Raw genomic sequence first — 24,479 nt, forward strand, 5'->3', positions numbered from 1 at the left:
GTAGTCGAACACTTCGCGTAGCGAAAGCAATCGTCCCCCGTTTCAATATGCCCGCGACCAACCCCTGGCTCCTGTTGGTGCTATTTTTTTGCTCGTCGTCGTTGACACTGGAGACATACCGTTCGTTGTTTATTTAAGTGTCTAAATTCGCTTGTCTAGAATAGCTTATGGGCATGCGATTAACTAGCTATACGTATTCACAGAGACGCGCCAAAATGCTGGTTCTATGCTATACATATCTGTAAACAGTCGTACGCGACAGCAAAAGTAAGCGTTCGGCCATTGCCACTCTATGACATAGTATCCTACGTAGTACATACAGCCCCAATGACCAACAGCCTAGACAACTTAAGATATAATAACAATGCCATTTGAGCACTGACAAATTGATTTTCTGATTGATTCGATTTGCATTGTCCCATGTTACCCCCATCCATTGTCACCTATTGCCGCGGTCACTTACCTTCTGCCTCCGGCCAAAGACCTTACCAATAGAAATTAGTCCTTGCCTATCACCAACTATCGCGTGCATTCGCCGCTGCTAGCCATGAGGCTATCAGTTTCCAATCACAGTAGCAACACTACCAATCTTCCATGGAACATGTTATGCCTCTTCTTTACGAAATTCACGGGCATTTCTTTCCCGGCGGCCGGTACCGTTGCTCGCGGTGCATGATCCATCCCCATCAACGTCGTTAACGATGTTGGCTTAGAAACCGATAGGTCTGACCCTGCATATCTCTCTTATTACTACCTGACAAGTTTATTGTCGTTAAGCGTCCCCTAACGAGTTGTGACCTTAGGTTAGCCACAGTGTTACCGCGGTACGAGTAAAAATAGTATACAGTCGATGATTTTTCTCTGGTTAGGTCATCGCCGGCTATAGCGCGGACATGCAGAAATTCATGACGTTGCTATGCGCAAGAAATACGTCCCTCCCCGGCATTGCTGTTGCATCCGCGCATGCAGTCGATGCATCGCTGTACCGCACTGACGTCTGATGTTTGACGTCTGAAGTGAAGTGTGCCATCGGCCGATGTATTCGAAGAAGACGGGACTGGAGTAGGCGAAAACACGGGCCATGGGGTGTGGGGGAAGCGGGGGAATCGAGAACTCTTCATAGCTTCAATGATGTCCACACGGTGTCTGCGTGCGTCTGAGAATGTTGTTGGCGAAGTTTCACCGATGACACCACTAGTGATTGCCGTCGCTTGCGGGCAATCGTTTGGTTTAATATGCGTGTGGTGGTGAAGACGCGGCGTAAGAAGCGCTCTTCTGACGTAGGAAATATTTTCTGCTGCTGTCTTCTACTAGACACCTTCGTAGCGAAACATCTGCTCTGGTACGGACGGGTAGCAGTGATGGGTGTTTTGTGCCTACATATTTTTGTTGTTGGACAGCAGGATATCTATCATTGTATGGCAGTAGATACACACGTAAGCCGATTTTCTTGATTTTTTTGATGGCCAAACATGTCGATGTTATTCTTCGTAAACATTTGTCCAACATAGCTGGTTTTGTTGCCTAGCTTTATTATGCACGTCTATACAGTGAGAATCGACATAAGAATCAAAGATAATATACTATTCTGTACTAATATAAATCTAGCCACCAAATAAGTTGTCGTAATACCGCTATTAACAAGAGTTTCTGCCAGTTATAGCAATGGTTAGTTTTCTTGAGTGTATTTACCGTAACGAAAAGCAGCGTCCGCTAAACAAGATCAACTAACCAATTCTTACCCCTATAGACATATGACAACACCCACTTGACTTATACAGTTCTAGCAATGCCCATCTTTTACGGATGCCGAGAGTTGTTGATTCAGGTCTCGCTAATAACCTGTAGAAAGGAAAAGTGTAGTTAAATTAGAAAAAAAATAATTATAATGATATACCTAATTATATTTTTTTGCAACTACCTGCGCGGCATTTCGCAAGATCACCGTCACATGCGACTAGGATATATCGCTGTTTAGATCTGATTCTTCTGTATTTGGCCCAGGTCATCTTACTTCAATCGTGCTACGTTTGTCAGTTGACACTATTACTATATCTTGTAATAAATGTTGTGACTTCTTAAGGTCATTGACGTGTCCAACCTAGAAAAAGAGCGGTGGTACGCTTCCACGGAAACACCGGACGTGCAAAAGTAGAACTAACTTAAAGGATTCTCATCCTTCCGCAGTAACTGTAGCTACTGCAACGTCTTGACATTCAGGTACTACTTATAGAGAAGAGGTAACTCGTAGGCGCTGCATATTTGCAATCGTAATTTAAAAAAGTAACCGGCACAAGGCATAGGTAAAAGGCTGGATACGAGAACTAATAGGTTAGGCTAGGTCTGACGCAAAGGAACTTGCCGATGATAGCCGAAGGTACATGTGACTTTCTTAGGCCCAATCGCGCGTGAATCACAAATACGCTTGATCTATGAATTGTTACATTTGAAAGAGTATAATGGCTGATATACTGCTATATGAGCTGAATTGGTTGCACCGGAGCCTTCGGGGTGGCGACATTATTTCAAACATATACAAGCATAGAAAGTAAAGACAACTCCAGTTTAGCATGCTAACGACGGTGTCTTGTGGATGGATATACTATGATCTACAGAGAAAGACGAAAGACAGAAATTTCTATTGTGAAAGACAAAATGATTATTAAAATATAACATATCTCAATTTTAAAAGACGACGATTATGCTTACAATTCGTTTCTCTGACTGAGCTTAGCTATCCTAGGAGTCTAGGCTATTTCAAAGACTGCTAATTTATCGATCACTGACTGATCTCATATAGTTCCGCGCAGCGTAAATATCCTCGACAAAGAATTACTCACACAAAAATCAATACAGGAAAATAACGAAAGGCTCACAAAAAGCCCACGCAGAAAACCATTTTCAGTAACGACCGAAAAATATTCTCCGCTTCGCAGACCTATCCGTTAACCCCCCATGTTTGTTTAGCGCATATCAGTAAATAACCTTCTCTATTCATACGAAATATTGAGTCGTATCCATCAGTTGCCCGCAGAACTTGAAGCTGCGCCTTCTGTCAATTCGTTTCGACCGCGCCTCCACCAAATGTAACATGCACATCCCTTGTGTTAATCTCTGACCTTGTTTGTTCTTATATATTTATATAAATCTCCACTGCTATGATTACAACGCAGCAGGCTATGATATCTCTCCACGTCATCGCTTATCCAGTATTTGCTTCGGAGTTTGCCGGTTAAAAAGTCCGGTCTTCCCGACCCTCGAAACCTCGCGTGTCGGGACGAGAACAGACCTGACATCGGCGGCTTGGCCCGTCTCGCGCTGTGGTTAACGTTGATCAGCTATGATTCTGTTGCAGCCGTTATGTCCTTGTTGCTGTGGGTCTGGGTTCGCTATTGCTGTGGGTCGCCTTCCCAAGAAATGCACAGAGTCTATTCGGGTAGTTTCGTCTACGTAAGCATCATTTGTTGACTTTCTTTGGCGTTAGCTGATGCATGTCGGGGCCGGTGGTTCACTCAGTCTGACTGTTTCTGCTGCCAGGTCGAGGGTTCCAGGTCAGAGACGACCCTTCCTTGGTCCTAATGATACTCTCGTGGTCCCACGTGTTAGGGATACGCGAACATCGTCATTCACCGGAGACGCTATAAAACAAAAGAGCAAAAAAGACCGAACCCAGAGAAACGTGTAAACTTGGCTGGAAAACGGGTGTTTGGAAATTCACCCCGGGATAGCGTCGCCATCGAGTGACATGGCCAGTGCGCACAAAAACTTGTCGAAAGTAAACTATCTACAACCAGTCAAATGTTTTTGATGACTATTGTATCTAACGCTGATTTCGCGTTTGTATTCAACTGTACATGTACGCTAGGCGGGGTTGTATTTGGCCACAGTTAGTAATACAAATTAGTTTCTTATGAACATTAAGATTCATGTTTTCTTTGCATTTAACTTAAGTCGTTGACTAGGAGGCTATTTTACAGATATAATCAATAATACAGTTGGTATTTCAAATACCGATTTAACGCACTTACGATTCGGAGAAGTTTCGCCCAAAAAGACCAACGTACGTATTCATGGGCTTTGTGCATGATTGCAATGAAGGGAGCCATATCTAAGCTTTTGTCCATTGTGTTTAGGTTCTTCAAGGTAGCGTCGCTAACTGAAATAATCGCTTCTGCATACATTTTATTTATTTACTTATTGCTGGTAGTAGTATACCTTTTTATATTTGGCTTGGGTAAGCAGATGGCTCAGGGAATGCTCACTGGTTCATAGCGCTACTCTAATGCTATACGTTCGTAATGTCTGCTGCGAATGTAGACAGACGTTCTCTAAGGGGGGTAAACATTGCCATTATCTGTAGTCAGCTTCTGTACGTTTATTCATTACTGCGGAAGCTTGTTTTTAGTTGCTAATTGTGACGTATGACTATTGCGTTGCAATCTGCGCCTGTCCCTAAGGTTAGTAGATAAATACGTTCCTGTTGCACTATCCCAGGAGGAAACTGATCAAGGCAATCCTTGTCCTTTGTGCGCGTATCCTCGTAAAACTGACCAATTTCAATTGTTCGATACAGTTTGGTTCTAATTAGAGATTACCCATGAATCGCATGTACGAACATTAAGCAGTTATTATTATTATCGATCATCCAAGCCATTAAGCTACAATAGAATAATTCTTCTTCCGTCCAGGAGCACTCGTTTTTCTCGGGGGTGACGTGCTCATGCATCGGTGTCTATTGAGATCGCATGGCTGAAGAGAATATCATTGCCCTAAAAGGTGCTTTTTCGTTTAATATTTGGTAGCGTCTATCCGCAGACCGTTGTGTTGACTGTATTGGACCAGATGTAACGAGCTGGCGTGTGGAGCGGTACGAAATTACCAATTTCTCTAAAAATTTCAAAGCAGTATCATGAGATATAACTGATACGTTTTTTTGTTTAAGCTTTGCCATGGACTCGTCTAAAAAGGTGTCCTGATTATTTATTTTATGATCTGAACTGCAATTCGTCAAGCTATCGATCAAACCGATCCATTTTCTAACGCTATAATGTTGAAGAGGAAAAAAATACAAAGTTTAACGCATTTGCTTTATACAAAACTCGTTAATGTTGAACTAGTCACGAGATAACAGTAGTATTAATGATAAAGATGCGGTTATTCAACGCACGTAATTTTCCAAGTTATTATGGGTAATCATCACTGCCGTCAAGGGGCACTCAACGTCTTATAATCGATTGTGGTATTGTTTGAACGTGTTGTTGCGGTATATTTTGGTATATAATTCCTAAATTGTTGCCAGCCCCAGAAGACAAGAAACCTCACCCGTTTTCATTAATCTCTATGTGTTTCGATGTTTCGTCAGTGGCGAAGCAAACTTGAAATCGAAAAGGCGTCCCTTTTCACAGAGAGAGGGGGGCATGACAGAGTATGAACGCAGAGCGATGTTATTCAAAAAACATTACATCGATCATAACGATTTAACACGATATATATATATATATATATATATATATATATATATATAGAAACAGAATAGAGAAATGTAAAAAGGTCGCCAAGCCGAAATAGCAGAAGAGCAGTCAATTATTCTATTCTGTAATTTATATCTTATTTTATGTTTAGCCTTAGACCGTGACAGAATTACATGATTTAAAATTAGGTAGATCGATATTCTGGTTCCAATGGGGACGCATTTGTCATTGTGCAATTTTTCTCAAAAAATCCGTAAAAAATAAAGTTCCACATTATGATGTCTAGTGAAGGCTTCTGCCGAGCATGAAGTGTATCGTTTCAGACGACCGACCACTACTTCTAACAGCCATTGACGATCTATTCCCCTCACTCAACAACAAACTCCATTATAGCTCGAAAATCAGGGAATCTCACTTCCACGCAGAGTGCTATTGTATTTTATATCGTATACCTTCATCCATACTATTATGCTGACAATATCGGACTTCTACATAACAAATAGAGTCCGAGTCCTACTGAAAAAGACTTCGGCTTACATTGTTGTTGTGAATCACATCGCCCTATCCATGAAACAGGGATACCGGTATTTTCTGGACGGTAGCTCAATGCGAAGTGCTGATCGCCGAATAGCCCGGCAAAGTCAGACCGGTAACAATTGTCGATGGGCACCACTTGCACACTTAGAGGTTGTCACGTGCTGCGTGACACCTATAGTAATATAATAATTAGTAGCATAGTGTATTTGTCAAGTGGTGATAGTTGACCGGCAAGGTGGATCCAGCGCCACAACGGACTTCGCATCACGTTTTTACGTCCTGTTCGTTATTGAACAGCTATTGTGCTTAAGTTCTCTAATGCACAGATGAAGATGAATCATATGGCTATTGCAATAACTGTGGTCACTTTGCGTACAAGTTGTTAGTTACCTATTATGATCTAGCACCATTCAGACGTAATCAGCTTATTTCTTATTCGAGCAGCCGATATATAACATGATTGGAATTAAGAGCCGATTAAACTGTTCTCCCGGTGGCTAGTAGTAACGAAATTTAGTTTTTAAAGACGAACGGAACGTAAGAAAGTTTGCCCCCCCGTGAAACCTACCGGACTAACGAATGACCATGCGACTGTGATGTCATGACAGCGCGGTACTATTATTTAATTTAAAAAGGAAAAGGCCGTCGCCTGGCGTGCCATTATCACGCTCTGCCGTTGCAGCTTGCCAGGGCGTTCATCGATGCGAGTCAGAGCCAGCGAGACGTCCGCTTTACCAAACCAATTGAAGTCGCTTTCCATTCGATAAGACCTTTCCCTAGATAGAAAACGTTTACTTAGGCAGACATGTGTAATTTATACAGTGCCGTAGTAAGTGCCACCGAAATTTGTTGGGTGCTTAAGTCAACTGTCGAAAATATCTAATTATCATATTAGTCATGTCATATACGTAAGTTAAGTGTGAATAATAGATAAAGTAGTATCTAACACGTTTTTATGTAACAGTGTCGCGTTTGTGATACCATAGGCTAAACAAGATGCATCTAGTGTTTCAGACTTGGGTAAACCCTGGGTTATATGCCTGAGCAGAACGTTGTTAGTGATGTAAACTCGATCGATATATACGTATTCAAAAGTAATTTATATATATATATATAGTGAAGTTCTTTTGAAACGACTCCATAAAGATTCCCCTACGCGTCAACATAGGGCCCAATATAGACATTCTATTGCTGGCTGGTAGCTTAAGCAAAGTCCTCTCTAAAGAAACTTTTTTCAGAGATTGTGATCCTTTTTTTGTTGCCGCTTCGAAATAGCCTTTTCATAGACTCCTGAAACTCTGATTTGTGGGGTTTCAATGACATCGTGTCCAACTTCATTCCATATGATTTGCTGCCATATAGCTTCCGATGCATCTCTTCCACTTTGCTATGCGATCAGCGTGATCTGCTCCGCTATCGCCGCCTTCTATATCGTAGGATGAGGCCAGTGCGTTTCTTATGAACGAGTTCCAGATCACATTGGTAGTAGTCGTAAGTCCAATGTATTCTGGACATGTGAAGATTTCACATATTGATAAAAAAAAAAAAATAATAGTGATCACAATGTGTTCCACAGTCATTCTATGCAGCACTGAATGATTCTGTCATTTTAACTAGAACTGCATATCTGTTATATGCTAGTTGAATACAAACCATCCTTGATGAATTGTTTTCTCGCAGGTATATATATATATATATATATATATATATATATATATATATATATATACATATTACTATAATCTACTGATTAAGAACATACTCGTAAATTACTGTTTTAGCTAGGCGTCCAAACTTTGTGTTCAACGATTTCGAACAATGCAGAAAAGTAGCGTAAAGCTAGTAGGAATCAGTCAGTGTAGCGCCGAGGGACAAAAATGCATTGGGTTAGTCATTTGTTCTATATAACCGATACGCTTGACCGATCATTTAATTTCGTTATTGAAAAAAGACGTCTGGTTCAGAGTTCGTTGACGTGGTGGTTTTGAAGAGACGGGCGTATGAACGAGCTGTGTAAACGGCCTATTCCCCACTTGGGATTGGGGCGAGGTGGTGTGCAGGTCAATGTGATGCTCAGAGTCACAGTCTCTGCTCGGTACGATCTTTAAATCGAACAATCCAGCTCGCGTTACAATGGACGTGTTCGTTTCTACGGAGATTTGGCACATATTGAAAACAAGTTTCTACTGCATTGTTTAGACGCGGTGGTTCTATTAGACTTCTGCTTGTTTTGCTATTGTCGTCAGCGGGAAGCATTCGAGACATCCCATAGACAACAGTCCTCAAATTTGTAGCAGTACCTATGGCGTTAATACTTAACGAAAACTAAAATTTAACTCGAGTCAACTGTTGGAAGGAGTCAAGATTAGATCGAATACAAAGTAGCATCTGAATCAGCAGCAAATGAATAATTGTACTATTTTATGAGACAATTGTCGTTCTCTTGTTCTTATAACACAACCCAAAGTTGGTGACGGTATCGTCTATTGGGTTTAGTGTATTGCCAATAGGCTTCACAAGCATCACTCTTATGAAGTTACATGACCTACTTTATGGCGACAGAACATTACAACTAATCCAAACGATGTATCATAAGAATTGACGCTAGCGGAACATACGAAGATAACTTTAGTCCTTTGAGCGGCCAGCTTCATCGGCCGCCGGTGACAGGGAAACTTCTGCCCATCCGTCAACTGGAGAGCTGTTGACCTGTTAGGATACTAGTTCCATGCAGCATGGGGGCATGTTACGTTTTTTCCAATCGCGCAAGAGAGCTGATAACAGATCATTGAATAAACTTACTAATAATAGCATTTGGCATAGTGAAAACGATTATTTCCGTCTTTATCCAGATATCACGTAGAAACGATATTTTGCCTGACTAGTATATTAATTAAAATAACTTGACAAGTTAGCCGATCGAAAACTCGGCACACAAGCGTAGCAGATCGGATCTTCTGTTGAGGCTCTTCTCCAATGAATGACTTCAATATTCATATTAGATTTGTTAGAAGTACAGCTGTGCAGTGTATCGTCTTTGACAAAAGTAACTTTATTGACACCGATTATCCAGATCTGTGCAAAATTGACTTGTTTCTGTAAGTAACTTCTTCCTTCCAGTCATCAATCGTGTTGTGAGCATAATCTATGCCAGTGGTACTGCGAGAAATCATGCAACTGTTTCAGGGCCAATGGCATCTACGGTGGCCAGCCTAAGCCAACAGAAATGCGTGTAAATGATGGTCGAAGGGTATTTTCATAATATATTACCAGAATAAGTAAACAGTTTTCAAGCTATTTGCTGTTAGTGAGGCACGAGCGGTGACAGTCGAATGATCACCAACCTGATGTTCGACGTCGTTAGGTACCATTGGGCCGGCGGAAGAAACACCAACTGTTACGTCTGTCCTTCCATGGAGGCATTGCAGGCCATAAATAAGCTGTTGGGACACCTCGAGATCTTGCTTCGAATAGGGCCTCAGTAAATCTACTAATTAACGCCGAAATGCTATGTACGCCAGTACAAGCTGATGCCGGTCTTTTTCAACTGTGCTCTGTACACGCCGCATCTATTGTACGTTTTATTAAATCTTTATGTTTTTAGAATTTTTGGTTAAATACATACTATAGGTATACATGTTGTCATAGTTTTGGTACTACCATACAGGCTCATCTTTTAGGGAAATTCACCTTAGCATTTCTGTGCTCAACATCAGGGATTTCCTGATGTTATCAACACAAATGCATCGATCCGACGCACAACTATCGTTCTTGCTTATTGTTATTTGGCTTATAATTAAATTAACTCACACGTCTTTACCGTAACTATTACAAAGTCCCGTTGTTCGATCGGACTTTTAGTTTGATGAAGATCTTTCTAGTGCCGCGCTCAAATCGCTTGATTTACTGTTTTCCCTTTCCTATATTTTTTATTTTTCTAGACATCCTCAATGGCCAGTCGTTCAACCCGACAATGCCTACTCCGCTAATCAAACGAGGCGGGTTCATTTGTTCGCTCTTGTCGTCATCACCGTAAAAAATCATTGCCTCTATCACAATAAACCAACAACGAGGATATCTTCAGAAAGCAAATTCAAGTTTTAACCAAGGGTGGTAGAGAATCGACATCACCGAGGACGACAACGACAGCAAACGCCGCTCAAACAGCATCAGCGGCTGAATAACACTAGAACCGCACGTAATTATCCACACGAGCAAATTTTCTCTCATCCTTGCTTCGTTCGGTCCTTGATCCTCTCCGTGCGGTCGTCGCTTACTAACCAACGTAGCCGGCAGACGCTTTGCTTGCTGCTGCTACCGCCGTCCACGTAATTAGTGCCCTTCTAACGTCTCGTCATTGCTACTGCTGGTTGTTGCTGTTATTTTGAGCGATAGTTTCTGCTTCGAGCCAATATGTTTCTCGTGATGGCTCCTCTATCTTCGAACATGTGTCTATCGGTCGTCTAGCCCGAAAATCTCGTCTGTTTCTTCGTCGCATCCGCAAAAATGGTCCCGAATGGCGGAACCCTTTCCATCCTAGCAATAATTGTACGACCACATTGTATTGCTACTTTTTTACGTGTTGTTGGCTTGTTGTCGCTTCTCTAGCTGTTGGTTATTGTTGGAGACTGCAGCTCTACTCAACTGACTAGTCGTGAGCCGCACTAAACCGAAAACGTTTGCACCGGTTCTGCGTTAATCGACGCTCGTCGCTCCGAGGTCTCGCGGGAGCGTTTGGTAATAATCGGCTGAAGAACGAGCATCAGACGAAGCTCAGATAGGTTCGCGGGTGGCAGAGCATGTCAGCGCGTGGCCACGGATGGAGATCCGCATCGGTGAGACATACAGAGTGGCAAGCTGGCCGGCCAGTATGGTCCAATAGGCTTGACAACATGACGCCAATAAATAGATTGTGCTGAAAGGGAGCGGCACAATGGCGACGCAAGAACATCGGCGTCTAATAATTGGTATTGCTTCCCGTTTACGCTAGCGTTGCTGTTGTGGGAATGTACCAGCGTGATTGTGATGAATATATTTAAAATGAACTATTGTTGTTTTTACTGTTACAACTATTTTCTAATGTAATGCTCAGAATTGAAATTTCTGTCATAGCTCAGGTTCGAAATTGGGAGTAGACACATTTCGTTTCTCGGCGGAGGGGACTGGTCGTTTGAAACGATGCTCGGTTAAGGCGTTTGTACAGGATATAAAGCTTTTTCGTTTACTTACAGAATACGGCTTTACAGAATAGCATAGAAACGTTATCTAACGTTATTTTTTTTGTGTTTAATTGATGATCGTTCGAGACGTATTTATCACAACTGTCGATTATACAAACCGATGATGGCGGACAGACAAAAATGCCGCTATGAGATTTAGCTTTGCTTTCGAACAATTTGATTTTTTCTCTAGCTAACTTCAACCATCTTTCTATAACAGGCTTCAAGGCCTCTGTGTAACATTAGTTCGGGGCTCTGTCAATGATAGCAATCCGTTCGAGTCAATCTCTGGCCAACAGAAGTATATGCCTTTTATGATGCGAAGCCTCACTTATATTGTACAATCCGGATATGCGACGCAGTAATTTTATCGGTGTCAATCTCCCAAAGCGTCTGACAAAACTGCTCTTACATGAATCTACTAAACCCTTATAATTTTTTAGACGCCAGCCATTTTGGAGCGGATTGTTCATTCACTGGACAATCCAACTAAATATCGTTAGCCTCCTATAAAGGTTGTGCCTATAATGTCATTGTGTCGAAAATTATGAATGCTCCAAATGGGTAGAGGTAAGTCCTTGTTTATCATCTATCTTATGCCGAAAGCCTTTGTCCTACGCAAACGTGTTCAGCGAGGATGCGCTACAAAGGTGTCAATTGTTATGCCATATTTTATCCATTTTGGCCGCCCGAAGCCGACAATGCAAACGAGCCGAGAACACGTTATTCCTTAAGCAGTTGATGCTATTGGTATCTATCAGTTAGATTTGAACAAATGTCCAAGCTCGATAAAATACAATGAAGGCGGACGAGATTGGAAACAACGGAAGAACGATTCGAAATCATTATCTAGCCGCCACTTATTTTAGTCTCGCCTCCCTATCTTCGATGTAATTTGGACCGCTGCTTTTCTTCCTGATTTCCATACGAGCGGAACTGATCACTATCTTCATAGTAGCAAATCAAACAAACGTCGTGTTTTTTAGGTATCTTTCGTACATCTTTGCGTCGGCGCGTAAGGGCCAATGCAAATATCAAGAAGAAACGCATCTGAGGAAAAGAACAGCCCGGCCTATTTCGTTGTTGGAAACAAAAGTAACAAAGTACAGAGTGAAAAGAAAACATAATCTTTTTATCTTGATGTTTTTTTTTTTCCGCCTACAACGGCTCATTCACAGTGGGCTCTGTTCAATGCTGCTGTAGCCAACCTGCAACTTACGTTTGTTGTCGAGTTCCGTTACACAAACTAACAGACTTTCAACTTTATTCGTTGTGTTGTCCATTTCAGTTCATGCTCCACTTTCAGTGCCTTGTTTCAGATCCAGCTCGAGATTTTATGTCTTCGGTACGGCGAAGCTGTGAAACTCCGCAGGTAGCTATATCGATACGCCATACCACCGCAGTGAAATGGGCCAGACTAAACACGTCCCCATTGAAACAATAAGATGCATCTCTACATCTGCAATGGAACCGCTCTCTGAGGATCTTGCGGGGTCTGGCACTGTCTGTCTGTGACTGCAGACGGTCACCGAATGGTTACACACGGCTCAAGGTGGCGCTGTGTGGTGACCGCTTTAATGGTCTGCTGGGCTCTATAGATTTGTTGCGTCGACTGGACGCGATCTCCTCATAATTGCTCGTAACCGACCCGTAACGTTGTTCGGGTCACGCCAATGGATAAGCCACCCCGGTGTCCAGCATTCTTACTTTATGCCGAGCTCTTGTAAGCTCATTAATACGACAACTGTGTTCTGGTGTTGTAGGACCACCTTGTTTCATCAAGAGTCCATCGCTATGCATTGTCGTTAAGCGTATGACTGCCGTTTCCTCTTACTTCCTATATTGCCTTTATATATATAATAGCGAAACTTATCATTTGTCTACACTTCAACGCACTGGATATCCAGCGTTAGTCGAATGGCAGCTAGCGGTTAGTTAAAATAAAAAAAAAAGGACATGTCGTGGACAGTGTTTTGTGCGACAGGCGCGAAACCGTCCTGTAAAATGTATCTATTCTCAGACGTTATTTTGCTTATTGTTTAATGATTAAGCGGATACGCGTGGAACTTTTGGCGATGATGCTAGTGATCTCGTTGCAAATACTTAGGCTGTAAATTGGAAGAGATAGCTATCGATGAAAAAGATACGTGGATCATTTTAGCTGAAAGTCACCCCACGAACCGAACTAAAATAGAAAACATACGCCTTTTATCTGTAGACACATAGCCGAATGCTAAAGAGAGTGCTGTTGATGCAGGTCTGCAATAATTGTCATTCCCCTGAGTAACTTTGTGCTATCTGTCGATCTCAGACATTATTCATGCCCACACAGTTCATTCGTATTAGTGAAACGTTTATATAGAACTTATTCTTACAGTGATCCTGCATCTTGCGAGTTCGTAAGTGACGTTGGCAACTTCACGCGAATCTAAAATTTACACTTACAAAAGCTGAGGCTTTTAGTAGTGGGCCTATTTGTCTCATTTGAGCGCGTCCTTATTTCAGATGAACGCATTGAAGGCGGGTGCATAAAAACTACCTAGTCATTCGTGTTACATTACTACCGGTGATTCATATGTTCGAACGGCTAATACAGATCGTGTAGCTTTTCGATATCTAGAGCATAGATAGACTATTCGTTTCGTGCTGGAAGACAGCCGTCTTTCTCATGAAATGCCTAACGCCAATACCGGGCGTAACATTCGAAAGATCATAGACGACCTCGTAGACGATTAGTGGATAAACACTGATTGCCCAGTCAAACCCGGTCTTTGTCCGATTATAACATACCTATGTAAAGTTTCACTTCATTACGTCGTGTGTAAATATTCAGGTTCTCGCCAGGGGGCAACCCTTGACAGCAGAATTCACGCATCACTGCAAATGTTGACGGTAGTGTTTAGCAAGACGCAGGCCCCCTACTTTATCCTACCGCACTTGACATTTGTGTGATAAAACCATCGCAGAAAAGCGTATGATGAGTCCATGTATGCTTAGACGAACGTTTGTCGTCCACGATATGATCTTGTGGCGTGAGCCTCGATTTACTGTTAGGAACAAAGTTAATGTTCGCTCTGACCCGCATCAGTCCGCTGTCGCTGCTGTCGTTGTTACTGTCACTGGCGCTGGCGTTCCTAGCGAGACGTTCAGTTGTGATTTAGAACCAGCCGACATCGTGATCGCTTTTGTCTATTATTCAGCAAAAAAACTCACTTCCTCTTTTCCTGTAGGATCTATTGCGCTCGGTTTTGCTCTGGCCTGGCCGATTTAATGGCTTCTACTGGATACTGAGCCCTGGAAGCTTAGCGTCCCCGTATAAGTGAGCCATACATACGACCAAAGCAGTCCAGGACGACGCTGGCGTCTCGTTACTACGGACGCTTTCGCTGCAAGACGATAGTGCATTTGTGTGCAAATGGTTCGCGATTTACGTAGGTTTACAATAGAAAAAGACTGGAGTCTATAATTAGCAGATGGAGCGGTCACATCGTGTCGTATAGCGGTTGCAAGAGTTAATCACTGCAGAATTGATTTATGCCGCAACGTCCATTTAGACGTCCGTCGGTTCCGTTACTCATTCAGACACCGATGATAGTAACGACTGAAGATAGCTAAATTATGCTTCTTCTCGAGACGTTCGTTGAGATTCTAGAAGAATTGACAGTAAAAACTAAGCGAATATAGAAACACAGGTTCACTTACGGAGCCGGGTACCGCATAGTTGTCAGGCCGTAACGTCCAGTAGTGTCAACGGCTGAGTATGATTGTTGTAGACTTACGCTTTTTCAATTAACAACGGTAATATATTACAATGCTCACATCTACCTGTACCCGTAAAGTAGGTCCGTAAAAAAGAAATAATATTGCCGAGTGAAATCTGTTGGTCTTAGTTGTTTCGGTCACACATGGACTATCTCTATTCACGCTTAATATAACTATGAATGTAATTAAACGCTTTAGGTTATTTATATCGTTGTCACCTGCCCTTTTCTCGCAGTTCTTATATGGTTCTCCCTTTCTACTCCCTTTACTTTAAGATGCGTTCTCGATTCGATGTGACCAGCTCGATCTTTCTCTCCAAACTGAATGATCGATAGGATGCACCGTATTTACTTAGCACGCACAGACTGCTTAGAACGTTTAACATGTGGTACGGATCGTCGGATTGGCACCGGTAAGTAACTATCATCTGATCCACTTTTCCGTACCGATCATAGTATCTTTCCATAGATGTTGTCGCCGCTCACACATTTCTGATCCGAGCGGTCAAGCGTCCGGGCTGTGGCAGGGCAGAACCTGCCCCCATATTTATTTGTTGCTATCGTAGGACTTCGTTTGATGCTGATCCATCGAAGGCACCGAGGCGGGCGGTAACATCGCGAGAGCTCGACGCAAAATGCTATTTATAAACGGATGTGACTAGGGAGACGAAAGCGGACTCCTCTCTTCTTCGGACATAGGGGCGCACGTATCATTCAGCTATTATTTTTTCGTTCCGATCGAAAGACAAACTACGTGCCTCTGATTCCTCGGGGGAGCAATTGCCAAAGCGACGGATTTTGTTGGTATCTAAAAAGACCAACGGGCTAGCCCTTGTGTAGGTGTGATGCGAGAGGACCGCAGTCGAGGGTAGTAGCATTAGTGAATAACAACCACAACGGAAAAGGAAGTTCGTGAGCCGTAATTTGAAGAAGGCCTCGAAGTTTAGAGTTGCAGAGGTGGATCGACGCGGCGGGTTGATATGTAAGCGGTGTCTAAAGGCAGACTGATTGATGGATGGGACAATCAGTGATTTTCGTCCTTTAAGAAATTTATGAGTATATATGTTTGTAGTTCATTATGTATAACATTTATAATGGGGGCTAGTAGTCCAGGATGAGAATGGTTATGCATGACACGACCAGAATGCAGTTCGGTGTTTATAACGGTGACGCGCCGCACCAAAAGATACACATTTTTGGGTAATCTACACCCTGAAGGACTTCTGGATGAGGCGGTAAGAAAACTTGGCCATGTCAATGGTAGACACGTAACACGGCGAAAGCAAGCGAAGTTCCAGTTTTAACATATCCGGCTGGAAACTGGACATGGCATACACATGAATGTGTGGTAATAGAAATCACAATTCAAAACGAATTTCTATGTGGGGTGGCATGGAATTGTTTGTGACGTAGATGACCAACGAGACACGGGCGAATTTCGAAGGCGAAACATCAGTTTTAACATGCCTGCTGTACAAATGATACATCAAATTAACGGAAAATACATGTTAACGTACTCGACGCTCCAATAGGCTTTTCCTGCAAATTCCTGAGATAAAACCTCAAGCTTGTTTTTTTAGGGCGGCCATGTGAATCATCTCTCTTCTGTTCTATTCTGAAATAAACATACATTTATTTCGTTAAAAAAAAATGCTACGCTTCAGTATACATCTTGTTGGAAATGAAACACACTCTTTACGGACTTAACGTAAACCTAACCTTATGCCCTCGTCGATAAAGGTGCCAGCCTTAATTGCTGTTTCATATTCTCGGAATATGTTAGGGCAGTATTCGTTGTATCATCTAGTTTCTCAACTTCTATGTAGCAGTTTCTTTAGTCACATTTAGAGCCGGTAACTCGAGGGTTTAACACTTTGAGATCGTACGGCGCCGGTGGTAAGTAAAATCATCTTAATAATACACGTCTCGTCTGCACAAAATGCACGATGTAATTAGCAGCTCTATAGGTCACTGTAGTTAGCATTAGTTCTCGTGCGATCGTAGACAAGTGACAGACTAGACAAATTGTCGACTACTTCGAAAAAAGTTAAAATGGAAGGATAAGTTTAGCAAGACAAACTTTATAGTCTGTCTGCTTCAACGGATCGGTTTAGCTGTATATATAAAAACCGATGTCAACAAGAGCCAGCAAAGTTCTGTAGCTATGTGCTTCATGATAAGATGTGCCTTCGTACTGAAGTGTATTCAAACGCTACGCACTGGTCAAATGTTACCTCTAGTCGAAACGATAGTTTTATAAATATTCTGTGGAGAACTTATCACCCAATATCGGAATCATAAGCCCCATACTTTAAACCATGCAAGTTATGACCGCATGATCGATTAGTATACTATATTAAATGTATATATTAACACATAGTATAAATATAAAAGCACACGTTATGCACAGTCTATTGGACCGTGTCGACCTGATTTTCGTTATATAAAATTGGGAATGGTTTACTTATAGCCTACGTCGGCCATAATGGCTATTATGCAACTTCCCTATGCTGGTGTATGGTCGGAGGCAGGAAACCATGAGGGACGTGCAAGAGCGAGCCTCTCCCATTTCAGGTAGATTCTTCACACACACTTCGTTTGAAGCTACATCGTTCTCATTTAGTCTGTGTTGAAGCCCTTTAAATCAGAAATCATCAGTCCAACTGGGTCAAGCAGTTGTGTTAAATAATCGACCAATGCTATCTTATTCAGTTTTAGAAAATGGTTGAAAGCAGCTTGCTAGGAGACATATACCCCGGACAGCGGATTTTATCGAGACGCGCTTCAGTAGCAGGTATAACAATGGCTTTCAAAATAATAGATTCATAATAACGCTCGAAATAGTCCAACACCAGAGACTACCAGCAGCGAAAGTTCAATTATCTGTAGTACAGTGCACCATCAAGACAAACATTATCATTATTCTATCAATTTTATTATTCAGCCCTTCCACTATTATAGGTTACATTCGTTTACGCAGGTTCCATATCCAGACCTACTGAAGCTCTGTTCAAGCAATAACAAAGACGCTCTAATAGGCGCATCGTCGATTTGGTCGTTTTTGTCACCACGTTTTACGCCGCATCCTTCCCGTCCAACAGCCGCGGTGACGGTACTCGAAATAAAGCAGGATCCAAATCATAACTGCACTGGCAACTGTTAGAATATACGCTCTGACGAGCTGTCCGGTCGTTGCAGGTCTCCGGCTATTCAAACGCCAACAGCTCAGACCGAGCCAGATAGAAGCAGATTTGTTGTTTAGCTTTCCCTTCCGAGCTTACATAGTCTTCATCGCAGACTTCATGAACTGTCAATCAATTACTTTCAAAACTTCTCGGTAATGGTGGGCATTGGTCACAGTGACTTACCGAACGTCGTCGGCGTTGGCCAAACGCGCGGTGCGTACAATGACGAACATTTTTTGCGGATCGGTCAGCGGTTGCGGCCGTGGCATGTTTTTTCCGTGTGTTTTGAGCGCAATAATGGAGTGAGGTAAAGACGGATCTATCAAGTAGCTGCGATTTTAGATTACGGTCTGCCGTGGTCGCTCTTGACGGGTGGCCATGGTTGTCAGAAATCGGTAGATGCCGGTTGCCGGTGTCATCAATCGCTGAATCCAACTGTAGGTTGCCCCCCCCAGTGGGCATGTGATCACGCTTTCAGATTGAATAGCGTAATGAGAAGGTGTCGCTGTCAAAAATCAGCTGTGATTTTTTGTCATTGTTGCGGTTACCACCCGCAGTCGACGTAGTTTCTTTTAGTGAAGATCAGGTTGACAAACGGAAACGGGAAGATATGATTCTGAAAATTTAAGAATAATAGAACAGATGTTGGCTATAAATTATCACAGGAGTCCACTGGGATATTTGTTGGGTCTGCCATTTTATGAGGACGGTGTACATATGATCGTGTTAAACTATGTCTAATTTAATTCAAAATTAGGAGACTGATTTCTAATTTATCGTCTTTTGAGAACAGCCATGCATATCTAGGCTATAAAATAGTTGGTCAGACGCATAATATAGCCAGGCTTTTATTAGCTACAAACACACAGAAGAACTATAATAATACGTTATTGTTTTATACAGGCTCTGTCCGACCATTTTAACACTTTCTCCATTTAATCACACCTGCCTTATAGTATGTCATTGGCGGAGCCTGAATCAGTGACCCTCAGCTTTCCTAGCTCGGGATTTGATAGTAGGAAGCACTGTACCCACTTCCGTGGTGTCCCGCGTAACACATTAAGAAAATACTGAGTTGATATATGTGGCCTACTTCATACAAGCATCTTGGGACATAGTGTCTTAAATCGATATGAGATCTAACGGACAACAATATGTGACTTCAACTGAGTGACAGATACACACAGACAGGCTGATAGAAACCAAGCAATAGAGGATTTTTCAAAACAGGTGTGACAAAGAGCAAACGAGGTCCATTGAAGGCACCTTTGTCCTTTACCTCTTACAAATACACACACATACACGCATATATACTAATAAACAGACACCTGTAGTGATGGCACTGATCTACTGACTAACACGTTGCCAAAAGCTTCGCAAAGCTGTCGGCGTCCCTCCGGGGGTTCTCACCCACCCTGGCAGAAGCATGGAAACACTTCATCAAGACGTCTATTCTAAAAGCCTCTTTGAACGAAACCTCTTTAACAGAAACGATTTACAATACCACAGTTGTAACCGCCGCTGCTGCTGTGACCGCACTAACATCAGGAGCAGAAATTTCTCGAGTCGGTTTTATCACTTGTAGCTTTACCCCTTTCTGTCAGAGCTTGCCTCCCGTCTCGAACTTTCTTGCAGAGGGTGATTTGTGCGAGTTTTATGAATTGTTGCGGACTTACCACGATAAATTACCGAGAATTACGAGAGAAAAATAGGCGTTGTGAGAACTTTGGAGGCGCTCATAATCTCCTAAAGAAGATTCTTGTCTTCTGGTTTTTTTTTTTTCGTAAATTGGACGCTTATGCAGACACAGTATATTGTCTAGGTTCGTTCCGTCCGGGAGACTTACACAAAGTCTCCCGGACGCAACGGACTTTTTGTCGAGCGGTGCTTAGAATAAATGGATACTACGCTCTAAGTACATTTTTCGAAGGGTAACCTCGAGTGATGCTACTTTAGCTTTGCTACATTGTGTTGAATGTTTCGGTTTACATGCGATAATGAATATCTACATATGTACGTATTCGCTGCAAGTCTCGTTTAAATGGTAATTTCACATCGCAACGTTGTTGAATAAATGAGACAACGATAAAATATGATAAGATACCATCAAGGCGGACGATTCACAAACGGATTAAATGTCAGTTTGTTAATTAATTGATTTAATTAAGTGATTTAATTATTGATTCACAGTGATTATGGATTCAATTCAAATAATTTATTTATTTTATCCCTCTATCGACTGAATAGACCAAAGTCATTAATCATCATAGTTCACCTTATCGTGATATACAAATGACTGATATAGAAACGAAGCCATGGATCCGAAAATGAAACTTTCTTATTATTATTATATACACTGAATGAAGTCTTCAAATAGTGAAGCTGTGAAAGCGTTAGCTGCCTTTTCGCATCTGAGATGCATGTATTGTCAGCAACAGGTGCGATCGTCGACTATCTTCCAACATCGATGTACACCAAACTTCATCAATTCATTGTCACGGAAGTGAGCCAGGAAGAAAGTGAACCATCACAAAAATGCGTTCATTCGAATGTATCAAATAAATGACGAGACAAGAAAAAGCTCAAATGATAACATACGGGTGGCCCGTCATTATCTTCATCTGTCGTCCTATGACGCGAGCCATTCTGCTTTGGGTAATGCGTCGTCTGCAAGTTTGCGGGTGATACGTCTTTACGGATTAAGCGACAGCGTTACAGTACGACAATAGCCACAGTAACAGCCGAAGAAGAATGAAGATGTGACGGATGTTGAGACAAAGTACGTTGGTCACCATTGTGTTTTTGTAAAACAAAGGGCCACGCCAATAGAAAGTTAGAGAACAAAAAGCTAGAGTAGACGGCGTGAAGTTTTTTCTTTTTGTTGGTCTTATATGAGGTCCACATGTTTCATTCGATAGTATGATATGAGTGGATGGCAAAGGCGCATCCTAAACTACTTTCTTCGCTTGGCAGTATAACAAAGGCAATCATTAGCAAAACTGACTCATCCACCTGATGCCTCCATACCTTCGTAGGCCTTTAGGGTTTCCTAGCGGAAAAATTCGTTCTAGACTAGATCTGTTCAGATGTGCAAAAACAAATAGCGAATTGGGCATATGAAGGACAAGTCCCTTTGAAGTCGTTCGATACAAGGGTTGTATAGTAGGCAACAGTAAGTATATTAATAAGATGACTACTAGTTAGCCTAAATTTAAGCGAGATGTGGCCTAAGTCGATAGGTGCCTGCTAAACCTTTTTTAGCACCTCGCAGAAACTGGTCAGATTCAGTTTATAAGAAAAACGTTGCCCACCTGATACTAGGGTAAGTTTTACTATCACTACCTTCTGACTTATAGTCATAGAGCAGTATACCCTTTTACCAGCTCAAGCCTGTATATTCGAAATACCTAGATAATTCGCAGCAAACAGCGGCCTGCCTTTAAGTCACGGCTAAAGAGACGATCAACTGACCCTGCTAAACTCACCTAGAAGATGGAAACGGCCTGAATGAGTCCTTATTGTCAGTCGCTGCCCGGTGACATGTCTGAAAGTTTCATAGGAAGCAACTATATCCAATATCCCTCCCTGAACGGCTTGAATTAAGCCATATAATGATCAATTAACATCACACTAATTTAATAACCAATCAAACATATATATATATGCATACTTTTTAAAGCAATGTTGAATAACTGCTAGCAATATAAAACTCGAAGCATTTACTAGATGAATATACGACCGTTTATAAATGCACACCGTTAGCATTCACAGACATTTTTCAACTGTAAACATTGCCTCTATGCACTAATATATATATATATATATATATACATTGACAAAATAGTAGCTAAAACGTAGCGTTCAGAGAGGAGTTTCTTTTGAACATTTAGATGTTGTTCTAGCTTCTGGGGTCATTGTGACCTAACGCGATCCAGCGAGTTTGGCTGCGTGACCCCTATATAAATGGTTACCTTATCTACCGACGGTGCTGTGCCGCATTTTCTGTCGGATACACTGTGTGATGCACTAATGTTTGTTCGAACGTTATTTTGCTTTGTCGTAAATATTATACTGTCAACGGGTGCGTTTACGTGTGAGCTGGCTCACAATGAATATACTGATCTAGATGAATGAAGACTCCACGGCTACACGCGCTAGGACTACACCGTAACATGTAACATGTGCACAGAGGAACTATAAATCGTTATATCTTGTTAGACTGGTCGGCGAACCATAGTGCGCTAGAATATATCTTACTAGAATGATAGACATGTTATGAGAGATACTTTTTGCGAAATGTCATCGGGCTGTTAAGTTAGTTAAACCTATACGTATAGATTGACTGATGTGTACACCCTTCCGCTGATACAGCCCCGTCACTATGCATTTCGCCTATGACATAATCATGTCGTCTGATCAGCTAGTCTGCGGTAACTGAGCAATAGATATCTCCGAATTAGTGTTTCACAAGCACGCGCTGTCAAAAAGTGGTAAATTCTGCTAAAAGTGTCGTCATTGTGTGTACACGCAAACGTTCAATGTGTGTTTGATCACCAAGGGGAACGATAGCGTCCAAAAGAATAACATAGTTTTTTTTTTTTTTTTTTTTTTCTTCTTCTATTTCTTCTTCTTTTTGGGACCGAAGTGCGGCACAGGCAGATGTACATGTACAACACTTCGCTGCGCTAAGTTGCTAATGATAAATTCTCACCGCCTCAAGGACTACGCAGCAAAAAGGTTTCAGTTTTGTTACCGGACTAAAGCCGTTTGTGTATCGCCGATGCTACTACCATCGTAGCCGGCGGCGGTGGTGTGGAGATAATGAGCCATCCTACCAGAATCCGTGCGTTTATTCCCAATGACAGGAATCTGTCCATTTCGATGAGTCGTCTAGACTAGCAGGAATGAAACATGAATGAAGAAGAGATTAATGTTAGTAGTAACGTACATCTAGCGTTTATTAAACAAAGAATATACGTCGGCAATGAAATGACTACGCTGAATGTTCGGTATAACGCAATTGCAGATATATAGGATAGAGGAAAAAATCTCTATACAATTGAAACGTTCGAGCTGGTAAGAGACAGATACGATGAAATAGGTAGATGAAAAGTAATCTGTATGCGAAGAACGAAGAAACAGTAAAGGTACATTGGGGTAAAGGGACGAAATGAAGATAAAAAAAAATAAATGCATTTGAAGGGCACTTTTATATAATCCAGACTGTTTAATTTTTGCTGAATCTGAATATTTCTATAATTTCTTATCAAGTTATTTGTTTTTCGAGTGTAATTTGGCGCTCATTTTGAACAGCGGATCTGCCCAATGGCGCACGGCTCCTGTGGCAGATCACGTCACTCAAACTGTTACGCGACAGAAGGGTAGTCGTGGACCTAATCGGTACGCAGGAATAGCGTCTACTACCGAAGCTTTCAGGTGAAAACGCGTAGAAAAGTGCGCAATCCTTGAGAATGTTAATAATATAATAAATAATTCAACACCGATTCACGTTACAAATCGAGAGTAACGCACGGCTCATCGCCCATTTCCATTTTTACTACGACATCTATCTCCGTTTCCCCTTAAATCGCTCTGGGCGAAACGTGCGGCAAAGTTCAATGCAGCTGCAGCATCAACATAGGGACGCAGGGTAACCACAGAATCGGCAATTTGACTCATATTATAGTCAAAACGAGCTGTCTGCCTTAATCTATTGCTTTTCAGTATCGAACCTTATAGTATTCGCTCTCTGTTTAGGCTGGCAAATTTCTATGTCAGGCCAGGCGTGCCTAACGTTCTAGTAGGATGCAGCGGTAAGTACCTGAGCGTGGATGGATGATTGTGTGGCTCATTTTGCGTTGTGCTTTGTTACGAACAATGCCGACAGAAGTGGCAGCAGCAGCAGCAGCAGCAGCAGCAGCGATACGCCGTAAGCAAAACGATGTTTACAGCCTCAAAAACGATTCCTTTCCCGTCGTAACAACTAGAAAAGCTTCTTCAGTGTAGCAATGTGATATTCAAGCGCATATCGAGACTCTATAAGGCTTTGATAAAGATGACGATGGACAACTATAAACTTTCCGTCGGTGAATCCCATGGCAGCTCCGTTTTCCATATCAATAGGCGTGAGAATTGACCTAGGTTTAACTATATTCGTGTTACTACCTGTAGGATTGTATAGCACGGATCGTTCCACGACAACCACCAAAGTTGGGGCGGATCCCTGAAGGACGCGTAAAATAGAATACACTGATTTGGTACAGCTCGAGGCGAAGAAATCTTACGTTTGATGTAAGCGTGCGTTCC

At 42.0% G+C, this 24,479-nt stretch overlaps 1 protein-coding gene across 7 annotated transcripts in view; it reads left to right on the top strand.

Annotated features, from left to right (window-relative positions):
- The window catches only part of LOC111245883 (uncharacterized), a 79,265-nt gene that overhangs the window by 3,698 nt on the left and 51,088 nt on the right, over positions 1-24,479 (top strand). For 2 of the 7 annotated variants that reach the window (XR_015322110.1, XM_022794825.2), the window contains exon 2: positions 12,516-12,599. The exons of 1 other annotated variant lie outside the window; for it this stretch is intronic. The gene's annotated coding sequence lies outside the window, so the exon portion shown is untranslated. Of the gene's footprint in view, positions 1-10,820; positions 10,844-12,515; positions 12,600-15,264; positions 15,402-20,611; positions 20,953-23,514; positions 23,610-24,479 lie in introns of those variants that run through there. 4 more of the 7 variants (XM_022794835.2, XM_022794863.2, XM_022794882.2 and 1 more) reach the window with 4 other exon arrangements.

The sequence above is a fragment of the Varroa destructor genome, unplaced genomic scaffold (assembly GCF_002443255.2).
Source record: "Varroa destructor unplaced genomic scaffold, Vdes_3.0 BEIS01000001.1, whole genome shotgun sequence".
NCBI classification, from domain to species: Eukaryota; Metazoa; Arthropoda; class Arachnida; order Mesostigmata; family Varroidae; genus Varroa; species Varroa destructor.